Below are 11,543 nucleotides of genomic sequence, written 5' to 3' on the forward strand. Positions count from 1 at the left end.
AGGCCAGCAGGTTTTATCCTCTAATCACATTGCCACTATTGGGTAAGTGCTGGGATTACACGCGTGAGCCATTGCCCTGGCCAGGGCCTTTAAATTTATCTGAAAATTTGACATAATTCTTCATCAAACCAAAACAAAACATCATAAAATCAGTTGCTTCACAGTTCTAAAGGAACTATTCATAAAAGTTATGATAATACCTTACTTTTATTTTACACTTCTGTAAGTGACTTACAGACACAATTTAACTCGTCTTTCTTAAAACCTCAAGGAGGTAGGTAGATATGTAATTGCATATCTTGAAACTCCTAGATGTTAAGGGATTTTCTTAAGGTTACACAGCAATCTCTTTGCAAGGTAGGATTGCATACTAGATCTTGAGATCCAGCTTTCAGAAAATTATGAAAACATTCCAATGTAATATTTGTTTGAAAATGTTTTAAAGCTTATTTCAAAATTATGTTGCCATAGAATAATATTTGTTTTATGAAAGTTTCTAACGCTGAAGAAACTTGAGAACCATCTAGTTTTTGAGGATTCCTATAATATGATACATGTGACATTCCTTTTAGGGGAGTAGTAAAGTCACACTCTTAAGCACCGCATTATGATGTGTCTGCCTCACATGGAAACTGTATGTCACTGTAACAGGATTTCCCAAATTAGCACCATTGACATTTTGGACCAAATAATGCTTTGTTATGAGGAATTACTGCGCACATTGTAGGCTGTTTAGCACCATCCCTGGCCTCTACCACCTAGATGCCAGTAACAACTCCCCAGTTATGACAAATAATACTTCCAAATATAGTCAAATCCCCTGGGGCAAAATCATTTCCTGCGAAGAATAACTATTATTATTTGACTGACTGCCCAAGTAAGTGAAACTGTGGAAAACTGGAGGTTCCTTTCCATGTTCTCAATAACTTGAGTATTGATTCACAAATTTGGAAGGATAAGGTTAGAATGAGGTTTCCAGAACCTCATTTGAATATAGAGTTAGTGAAAAAAGCCCCTTTCCCTGACTTTTAGGTCAGAAAGTAATTTTGACAAAAGAGAAATTCTCTGTGTAAAGACATAAAAAGGCTTCTTTGTGCCATGGGAATGGCTAATATGTCTGGAGATAGTAGAGCTACAATCAAGTAAGAGACTTTTAGAAGAGAAATCTTATTTTTACAGATTTGGGCCAAACCAAAACTTGTTTGAAATAACTAATCCAGAGAATTCATGACTTCTTATGGAGTAGCAATTCAGGAAATAAAAGTATTAACTAGTACTTTAATATTTGTTATACAAATGTGTTTATAATTAATACTGATAAAAATATTAGAAATTGATAAAAATTATTAGAAATTGATAAAAAGAAAATAATCTTTACCAAATAGGATTAAGAAATGATCTTCTACTTCTGTCAGAATTTTACTGATTGTGTTGTTTAGGCTGTACTGAAATTTTGGTGCTACATTTTTGTTCTGCCCATGAATTTTTTCATTAGATCAAAACTTTCATTACTAACAGGACATGATTCCCAGCCTCTGCCATCAGTTGTTTAGCAGTTGTAATAATGACATTAAGCTTCCTTCAATATTCTCTGCTAAATGCCTGTTTTCAGTAAGTCATTGCTCTAGAAATATCTATGTTCTGTATTTTAGTTCCTCCTTGACTTTGGGATGAACTTATAAACCTGCTCCTTTGACAGGAAGATTAACTGCTAGATTTAGGATTGACCTATAAATAAGGTCTTGATAATACTTTCTGGAAGTTATATATTAATAGTCTCATTTTACAGATGAGGAAGTTGAGACACTGAGATGTGAAATAACTTGCCCACGTTACAGATTAGGGACATAGCAGAGATTCAAACTCAGGGCTGTCTGATGACCAAGATTTTGTTCCATTATACTGAAGTGCCTTCCTGTCTCCCATGAAAAGAGGTAGCAGCATTCTCACAGACTCTTAAGCAACTAATATATGGTATATGTGTATATTTATACATGTAATACACACACACATTTTTAGCTATGGTATAATTGGGGGTGGATGGGGAGTAGAGTAATGTTGAATATTGATACAAGAGAGAAAAGTCAGAAAAGAAAAGGATCCCAAGTATGAAATGATGTTTGGGAAGGGAGCCTATTTATTATTTTATTTATTATGCATCCATCTATTTGTTCAATCTTTTATTCATTCATTCAACAGGCACATATTAAGCCTAGAATGTACTAGCCAATGTGGTACTGGACTGACGTGGCTCTTGGATCTCACGGTGGGAACGACATAGAATGGACTTATGAGAAAAGCCAGCTGGGGCTCCAGGAGCGTCGCGGAGCAAAGAGAGGTATTACTATGTGGGGTAAAGGGAAAGATGCCAAAACCCTGATTGGAGTACCACTCAGGGAAAAAAAGGAGAGAAATCTGTACCTACTTTACGGATGCGTCTGGGGATATTGTCTACATGAAATTAATTACTGCTCCCAGCTCAGCCTTTACAGCTCCATGACCTTACCAGTAGTTACAAGGGTATTAATTATACTTGTAGCTACTTGCATACTTGCTTTCAGTCTAATATAGCTCTGATGTAACAGGTATTTGTGGTAGCAAGAGAACAATAAGAACATGACTAAGATTCAGTCAGAATCACCAGTTTACTTTATTGGCCCTTGTTGACATTATAAGTTCCCATATTGAGGCCAGTTCATACATCTTTATACAAAAATTTGAGCTTAAAATTTAGCCTTTTAAGAAACATATAATTCATTTTAATCCAGAAATTTTTATTTTAGGGACTCCTAGACCAAATGGGAAAAAATTACAGCACAGTAAAACAATCTTTGATTGTTTTGGTGTGTTATTAAGATGAGCTGCATAATAAACATATGTAAGGCAATTTTATTGTAATTGAATATAAAATGGTTTGTGTGACTAACAGAAAATTTTTTTCTAAATTTCCTTAACATTTTTTTTCTTTTTGGTTTATAAATACCATTAGTATCAAGTGACTGCAACTATATGGCTTAATCTGGCCTGGGAATTCACAAGAAATAAAATGCAACTAGTAATTCAAGTTATTTTCTCCACACAGTGATAATGTCCATTAAATTACAAATAACTATTATGGAGTAGTGAGGGGGTTTGCAATGGAATTTAAAAGAGCTGTTGCACTCACGAGTATAATTTTATCTCTTGCAAATTATGGCATGTCTGTTTATAGTAATAAGGTATTATAGAGATCACTGAGTCATAGGTAGTTCACATGGGAAGATGCTATAGTTTTCTAACCTTTTCCCAGTTGATGTTACCATTGGAAGCCAGAGTTATAACGTATCAGTGACAACACAGGGCCATGCTCCTCCTCCTACTCCTATGACTCCCTAAATCCATGTAACCGAGTCCGATTGCCAGATATGCAATTCTTATGTAGAATGAGCATCCCGAGATTTAAAACCCTCCACTGGTATCTCTTTGGCTATGCAACACCTCCTCAAACAAGCAATAGCGTCAGAAAACCAGTTTGCTTTCCTTTGATGAAGGTGTTGGTTTTGTCTGTGCTTGAGCTTTTCAGGCCTAATTTTCCCTATAGGACCAGTGAATAACTCTGGATGGCAGATAAATCATAGAGTGAAGAGAAAGGAGTGGAAGGCTTCAATGATGATACTCTGTTTCCATTAATGACAGGTAAGCTTTTCAAACTGAAGCTGGTGAAAGACCTGAGTAAGTTTATTTGCAAGTCAAGCCTGTTTGAGGCATTCTGTTACTGGAATATTCCCAGATTTCATTGGTCTGTGGTTACAAATAAAGCTGAAATATTAATAATATTCCAGTCTTGATGGCTCACTAACTCCGACTGCAACAGAAGCTATCAGGCCCCTGCAAAATTCCCTCTCCCAAGACTTTTCAGTAGTCCCTGGAGTATGTCCCATATGAGCTCTCCTGCAGGGCACTACCTCCTTCCCACCAGGTCTCCACTAAGTACTTCTGTCTCTGCTGACCACCAGTGATGTATGTTTGTTGTCACAAGTAGTATCAGTTTCCTATTGCTACCATAACAAATTACCAAAAAATTTATGGTTTAAAAATAATAGAAATTCATTATCTGATATTTCTGGAGGTCAGAAGTGTAAAATGGGTCTTATGGGGCTAAAATCAATGTGTTGGCAGAGCTATATTCCTTCTAGGGGATTAAGGGGAGAATCTACTTCCTTGCCTTTTACAGCTTCTAGAGGTTGCCTGCATTTCTCAGCTCCGGACCCATCTTCCGTTTTCAAAGTGCATCACTCCAAGCTCTGCTTCCATTTCCCCATGACCACATCTTTTTCTGACTCTTAACACTTCATCCTCCTTCTTATAAGGGCTCTTATAGTTAAACTGGACCCTCTTGCAAAATCTTGGGTAATCTCCCCACCTCAAGATCCTGAGCTATTAATAAATCATACCTGCCAGGTCCCTTTACCATGTAAGGCAACATATTCACAGGTTCTGGGAATTAGGATGTGGAAATCTTTGGGGGGCCATTATTCGGCCCACCACAGAAGCTACCTGCCCAGACATGGATGCTGCCATTTATCTCCACCAATGCCCTAGAATTCTTACAATACAGGAGTGGTGCTGGGTGTAAAACAAAAAAGGGGGTGGGGAGAAACAGGCATCACCCCACTCTATGTCATACCTCAGAAGCACATGCTTCAACATCCCTGTGAGAAAAGTTGTCCAGCTTCTACTTCTGTTCCTCGGTGAAGAGCTCTGGTGAAATTCATAGGCCTGGGCTGGGGTCATTCATCATGTGTTCTTCTCTATCCACTATACTTTATTCCTGCAAGTGAACATTCCCACATACAACTTCCCCCGGCAGACCTTCTAATGTGGAGAATCAACACATGTATGTGGAGCTTGGGCATAGTCAGCTCCTCAGTACCAACATGCCTAAATCTTAGCTTAGGCCTGTGTTCTCTTGATATAATTCATTAATTTGAGAATTCACTAATCCATCTTAATTCATTCCTGAAAAACTCACCACTAAATGAAAAGCCATTATATTAAAAATGTTGTCATTAAATTTAATGAGAAAAAGTACGGCACATCCCATCTCAACCAGCCTCCTCCTAAGATATTGAAAGCATGCAATACTTGCACGTTCCTCTATGACATTCATATTAATACATTCACATTCCATTCATTCACAGTATGTGTTAAGATGGACCTGCTGTGGGGTTAGAAGTTGGATGGATGAAGAAAGTCACTGTACAGGGTGGATAACATAATAAAGGTAATGTATTGAAAACAAGCATAGTTGACTCCAGCTTAAAAACATCTTTTGTTTTTATATTGATATAATAATTGATATAATAATTATGCACATTAGTGGTATAATCACTTTGGTAGATTCTCTGCTACCTCTGATAGAAGCACTTAATTAGCATAATTCTAATAAGAATGTAGTATATAATGAAATCTGAACTACAAGGTAAAGTATCACTTTTTATATTTATTTAATGGGGTTTTGGATGAAACCAGCTATATCAAGATAAAAAAGAATTGTTGGAAAAGCGATAAAACTTTTCAAAAGACAATATTTACTTTTGCTACAGGAAGAAAGCCTATATTTATTAGACATTTATTTATGCCAAGCTCAGGGATTTTAAGACAAAGAAACAATCCCCATAATGAGGAGGTTCGCTGCTTAATGGGAGAGGAAGTATTAACACTGCACAGAAACAAAGCAAACCATTAATATGGTTATCAGGGAATGAATTGCTGAGCAATTTATATTTTTTCATTCAATATATTGATTTAAAAATATACAGTGAACCTGCATAACTTCTGTAAGTAGAAACACTTGTAATTTATCTTTACATTATCTACTTAGTGTAAGTTAAGCTACAATTAAGCCACTGAGCACATCCAACACTCATCTCAAAACTATCTCTTATACCTTAGAATTGGCGTTATATAATTATAAGCCACATATCTAATTTAAAGATGCTCTGTCATGCTTCCTCCAGCACAGGCCTGACTCTCCCAATCTTTAGGCTTTCTTGTAGGAGATATGATTCTAGTTGGCTCATGGGTTCTGACAAACTCCTTAGTATTCCCAAGGGAGTTACAGAATGTTTGAATTGGAAAGGGCCTTGGAGCTTAAAAGTAACTTATAATTACAACTGGGAAAACAGAGGCCTGGATCAATGATATGAGCTTGGCAGTAATGTGAATTATTGGCACCATGACCCTGGGCAGAAATTACTCACGTGCTTCTCTTAAATAAGGTGCCAGTTTGGGCTTCATAGGACCTACTACAAGAGATCCTAAGATGCCTAGCACCACTCAGCCTGGATCAGAATTAATTAACAGCCAAAATCCAATGACTTCTTCCTGCACTTTCCATCTCTCTCAAACTCTGCTGCCAAGATCAGTTCCAGCATGTTGGAGAATATAATGTAAACCGTGGCACTACCCTCAAATTTGGCTCCTTTTCTGGCTTTCTGGGCAGGCCAGCCACCTTTAGAAGTGACCACATCTTTTTGATGTCTCATCAATCGGCAGTGTGATACTTGGTTGCTCAGTTGATATTTTCTCAGCACAGATCACTTTGGTCTGTGACTTAAAAGGTGGGCTCTGGCATATTATTCTTCATCTCTCTCCAGCCTGGACTTGCTTCTGGGCCTAGTCTGTCCTGGCTAGACAAAGATATTAGTGAAACAAACAAAATAATTGCCCTCGAGCTGCCTTTTTCTCCTCAGCTCTGCTTATACTCCTCACCAAGTTGTTGAATTCCTCCTTGTCCCCTGTAACATTAGAGGTTGGGGTTGGACTACTCTTTTTTCCATTGTGTGCAAAACTTCCAACTTTCTCCTTCGAAGTTAAGGGTGATAAGCAGAGCACTCCAAAATATTCTCTTAAAGATTTCATAGCTTAATCACTCAGAGATAAGTTTAAAGCTGAAAGAAAACTGTGTTAAAATTCCAGATCCCCCAGTTGCTTGCTATGTAGCTTTGTGACTTCAGCCAAAATTGAGTTTCTCCATCTGCGAAACAAAGATTATAATAGCACCAACTTACCGAGCAGAGACATTGAAATGATGCAGGTAAAACCCTTAGATGCAGTCCTGACATGCAGTAAGAACTCAACAGGCAGTAGCTTTGAGTATCCTTTCCTTCACTAACTCCCCAAACGCCACACTGGGACTCTCATTTATGGGATCTGTGTGCTGACATTCAATGTGCATACCCAGTTTGTGCCAAATTATATTGTAACTGATAATTAGATGCTGACATTTATGGTATCATATCAGCACCATTTTCTGGTTTTAAGATCTATTTTAATATTTTTGTTATTTGGGGTTATTTTTCTTAATTTTGCTGAGCTTCAAAGAGGGCAGTGATTTTAAAATAGGCATTCTCTCCATCATCTTTCCCAGAAGTACTGCCAAATTATTTTTCTATTTTGAATACACTATTCTGAATCTTTTCTCTGAACAAGAGTGTCAAATTTGCTCTTAATAAAACATACTAAAAACTACATGATACTAAAAAACTAGGTGTAAAGAAAAAAATGTAGAGTTTGTCACTTTATTTTATTTAAGATAGATGACCAAATTGATTTTTTAATTTTCTTTTTCCTTTTTAAATCTTGGAAATCCCACATAGGTCACATCCCATGATTTAAACATTTTTTTTTTCTTGACTTCCTGGCTGTAATGCAATGATTTGATTTCTGTTTAGCTGATATTTCTTTTATCAATTCTCGCATTGCTTCTCATGTGACAAAATAAAACTCTGATTCTTTTTTCCATTTTTGCAGAAAAGGAAATAACTACTTGGCCCCATTTCTGGTGGTTTTGCCACCAGAATGTCCTAGAGATATACAACCCGTTACAAACCTCAGAATGTCAGGGGAAGATGGATGGCCTGGAATATTTTGAACAATATAAATTGAGCAGAGTATAGAATATCCGACATTTTAAACTAAGCTCTATTTTCTGGAAAAAAAGGAAAATATGGCTAAAATATTTCAAAGTGCAAATCAGCCTTGATTCCTTCAAAACCATTCAAATAATTGTATGTGCTGATGAGAACAAGTTCTTTGCTTTTTAATGATGGTGTATATGAGTAATTCAGAGCCTTATTTCAAGATTACTGGTCAATCTATGCCTTTTACTGACATTAACCTTCCTGTAAAATGAGACCATTTAAGTTCACCTTTCAATTGACTGGCTGACATTATAAGTCACCTATTCTGAGATTTAATCAAGTATAAACTGAAAGTCTTCTTTAGGTCATGTTACCTAGTCTAGTAAAATTTGTTTGAAACAAGGCCCTTAATGCTGATCATCGAGCTCACACTGCCCTGGGTTCATGATTTCCTTAACTCATTGCTTTCTGAAATCTTTATTTGCTTCACTTTTCTTTGTTTCCATTTTTCCCCATCACCCTGTGCAGGAAAGGTGAGTGCTAACTCTATTGAGTGTGTTTGTTGCCATGGTGAGGAAAATAGTACAATTCCCCAGTTAATAAAGAGTAGCAGGGTGAGGAAGATATTTCTTCCAAGCTCCCACGATTTTCATTTCATTACAGTGGAACTAAAGAGCACTGACAGGCCTGTTGAAGCAAAATCTTATGTTAGATGTAGTTCATAATGTCATGCTATTCACTCAGATTATATAGTACTTTCCTTGGAGAAATTATTTAAAATGCTTGCAATGGAGAAACATTTGAAAAGGGACTTCATGTGGTCATTTACTTCCTAACTAAAAAAGAACTGGTATTCTATAGATTTCCATTTTGAGAACTGGACAGTACAGAGTAATATTGCTGCAAAATCCCTTATTAATTCATGCTTTAAAAAATGATTTGTGGCTTTTCTAAAGGAAAATGTCTTCATTTAGCTGTCCCATCTAAACTTGGGTGTGGAAAGCATAAAGAACCTATCTTTCACAAGTACAAAGGGTAATGCATTTTTAGTAATGTATGTGGTTCTGAACAAAAAATCTTTTACTCTTATCCCTTCTCTCTCATTTCTCTCCATCTCTTCTACTTACTCCTCCTACTCACCCCAACCTCTCTTTACATGCACTTACAGATTCACAAGAGCCAAATGTGTCAGAATTTTTACTAGAAGACATAGAAGAAAGTAGCTAAGGTTCAATAGTGTAGCTGAATGTCTCCCATGAATTTTTTATTTGTTAGGTAATTCAAAACACCACAGCTGAACCTTGTGTAAGAGGTCATGTCAACTTCACAATCTTTCATTAAAATGGAAACAAATAGAAAACTTTCTTAATTGCATTTTTTTCTACTTATCTAAGTCTAATTTACTATGATGAAATGTACTTTGTTGAGCATTCCATTGTTTCAATAAAGAAATAAAATAAAGAAAAATAATTGTTAAAAACATAGATTAAAGAAAAGTAAGAATATTTGAAAATAGCAAATTTCCAACTTTTAACTCCATTGTTAGATTGCCAGGTCCTTTATGAACACTGAGATTGTTAGAACTGCAAATAAAGTAGAATAGAATGTTGAAGTGGCTTATGTTGAAGTCTGCTGATAGACAACACAAAGGTATGTTATATAAGAAATTTTCTGTCTAAATATAGTTCAAATAATGAAAGAAATGAAAAAAGAAAGATAAATGTATTCAAGACTTTCTTTAGAGGAAAGAAAGTTAGCTTTAAAAATAGATAGTAGACATTTTGTCAAGAAGTTGTGTTAGAATAGGTGCTATTGAGATGGATATGTGGGAAAGTGGAAGAAGTAATAATTGTAGAGCACTCATGCTGTGTTATGCACCTTATACAATTTATCTTGTATAATCGTTGTTTATTGTTAGCCTGAGAAGGTGGGTAGCAACGTGCACATTTTCACAAATAAAGGGAGAAAAGAAATCTTTTTCTCAAGCTCCTAGAATAGAACACTTGAAGTCAGGTCCATAGAATGTCATACCTTGTTGTCTGCCCCCTGCTGATAAGGGATGCAAAAGTTTCCAGTATTTTGGAAAAAGGGGCATTGGAAGAGAAATTGTAGAGAGAGCAAATTCATAAATATTGCCTGGTTAATTCCATTTTATTTTCATTTCTCACAAAACAAAATAGATGTTTTGATGGTGGCATTACCAGGGAATTTTATGTTTTCAGCTGGATGTTGCAAGTCTTTGTGTGATCATCCTCCAAATCTCACAACATCCCTTCTATTTAATTATAATCTATTGACTGTATTGTTCCGTTTTACAGACAATGACAATATTTATTTGCATCCATTAAAAAACATAAATCTGAGCATTTTTAAAGATCACATCAAACTTGAGAGAAAGACATACCTCAACAGAGAGAAGAAATAGAAGACATGGACACTGCCTCTTAAGAACATAAAATCTAATTGTTGAGGCAGGTCAAACTAAGAAATATAAATGCATTTGAGACTCATATAATAAAGCACAACACAAATGTAGACTGATAGAAATTTCATTGCAGATAAGGCCCGAAGATCCAGACTGATGATAAGCCTAAAGCTGGTAGAGGACAATCACCACTGGATTCTACCACAGAAGGCTGCAAACACACCTGAAGATTTTTACTAAAATTACAAAAGTAAGGGATTTTGGTAAATTTTGTTTCATAGGCAGTGTATTATCCAATTATAAATAAGCTGATATTTTTGTTTTCTTTTGAAGTTGTTAGATTCTGGGTAAAAATCACACTCTACAATAAATAGAAGCAATAGCTTATCGTAGATTTAATATCCACCTCCTATAATAGAACATTTTTACAATAATTGATACTCTCATTCATTTATTCTTTTATTAAAATATATTTATTGCATGTCTGCTGTTTACTAGGCATTGAGTAGGGAACAAAGCATGCTGTTTTCATATTTTAATATTGAATATTATAGATCATAAGAGTCTAAAACAAGAAACAGAGTTTTCCAAAGTGATTTTCAAAGCACTAATTCTGCAAGATGCTCCCCATCCCTAAAGGGCGCCATGGCCAAATCCATTCGGTAAACATTGCAATGACTGAGAAAACCTATGGGAAAGAAGTCCCTCTGACTTCGTCAAACCCAAAACACTTTTTTTTTTTTTTAAACCAAGGAGCATCGATTAATATTCTGTTGCGTGAAACATTCTAGGTGAGATATCAGCTCAGAGCAGGCCTATTTTGGAGTACTAATTCAGTAGGTCAAAGATGTGAGAACAAGTAGGCAGACGCCATATTCTGGAAGAATTAGCAGAAGAGCAGAAAAATCTTTTTTGTTTCTTTCATTTTTTGAGACAGGGTTTTGCTCTGCTGCCCAAGCTGGAATGCAGTGATGTGATCTTGGCTTGCTGAAGCCTCTGCCTCCTGGGATCAAGTAATTCTCCTGCCTCAGCCTCCCAACTAGCCGAGACTACAAGAATGCGCCACCATGCCATGCTAATTTTTGAATTTTTTTGTAGAGATGGGGTTTCACCATGTTTCCCAGGTTGGTCTTGAACTCCTGGGTTCAAGTGATCCTCCTCCCTCAGCCTCCTAAAGTGCTGGGATTATAAGTGTGAGCCACCACTCCCAGCCC

At 36.3% G+C, this 11,543-nt stretch overlaps 1 long non-coding RNA gene across 2 annotated transcripts in view; it reads left to right on the forward strand.

Annotated features, from left to right (window-relative positions):
- The window catches only part of LOC105499014 (uncharacterized), a 118,962-nt gene extending 107,885 nt beyond the window's left edge, over positions 1–11,077 (forward strand). The window contains exons 4-6 of one of the 2 annotated variants that reach the window (XR_011619814.1): positions 2,200–2,338; positions 3,581–3,675; positions 10,463–11,077. This is a non-coding gene — a long non-coding RNA (uncharacterized lncRNA). Of the gene's footprint in view, positions 1–2,199; positions 2,339–3,562; positions 3,676–10,462 lie in introns of both variants that reach the window. The other variant, XR_011619813.1, reaches the window with a different exon arrangement.
- The last annotated feature ends 466 nt before the right edge of the window (positions 11,078–11,543 follow it).

The sequence above is a fragment of the Macaca nemestrina genome, chromosome 2 (genome assembly GCF_043159975.1).
Source record: "Macaca nemestrina isolate mMacNem1 chromosome 2, mMacNem.hap1, whole genome shotgun sequence".
Lineage (NCBI taxonomy): Eukaryota > Metazoa > Chordata > Mammalia > Primates > Cercopithecidae > Macaca > Macaca nemestrina.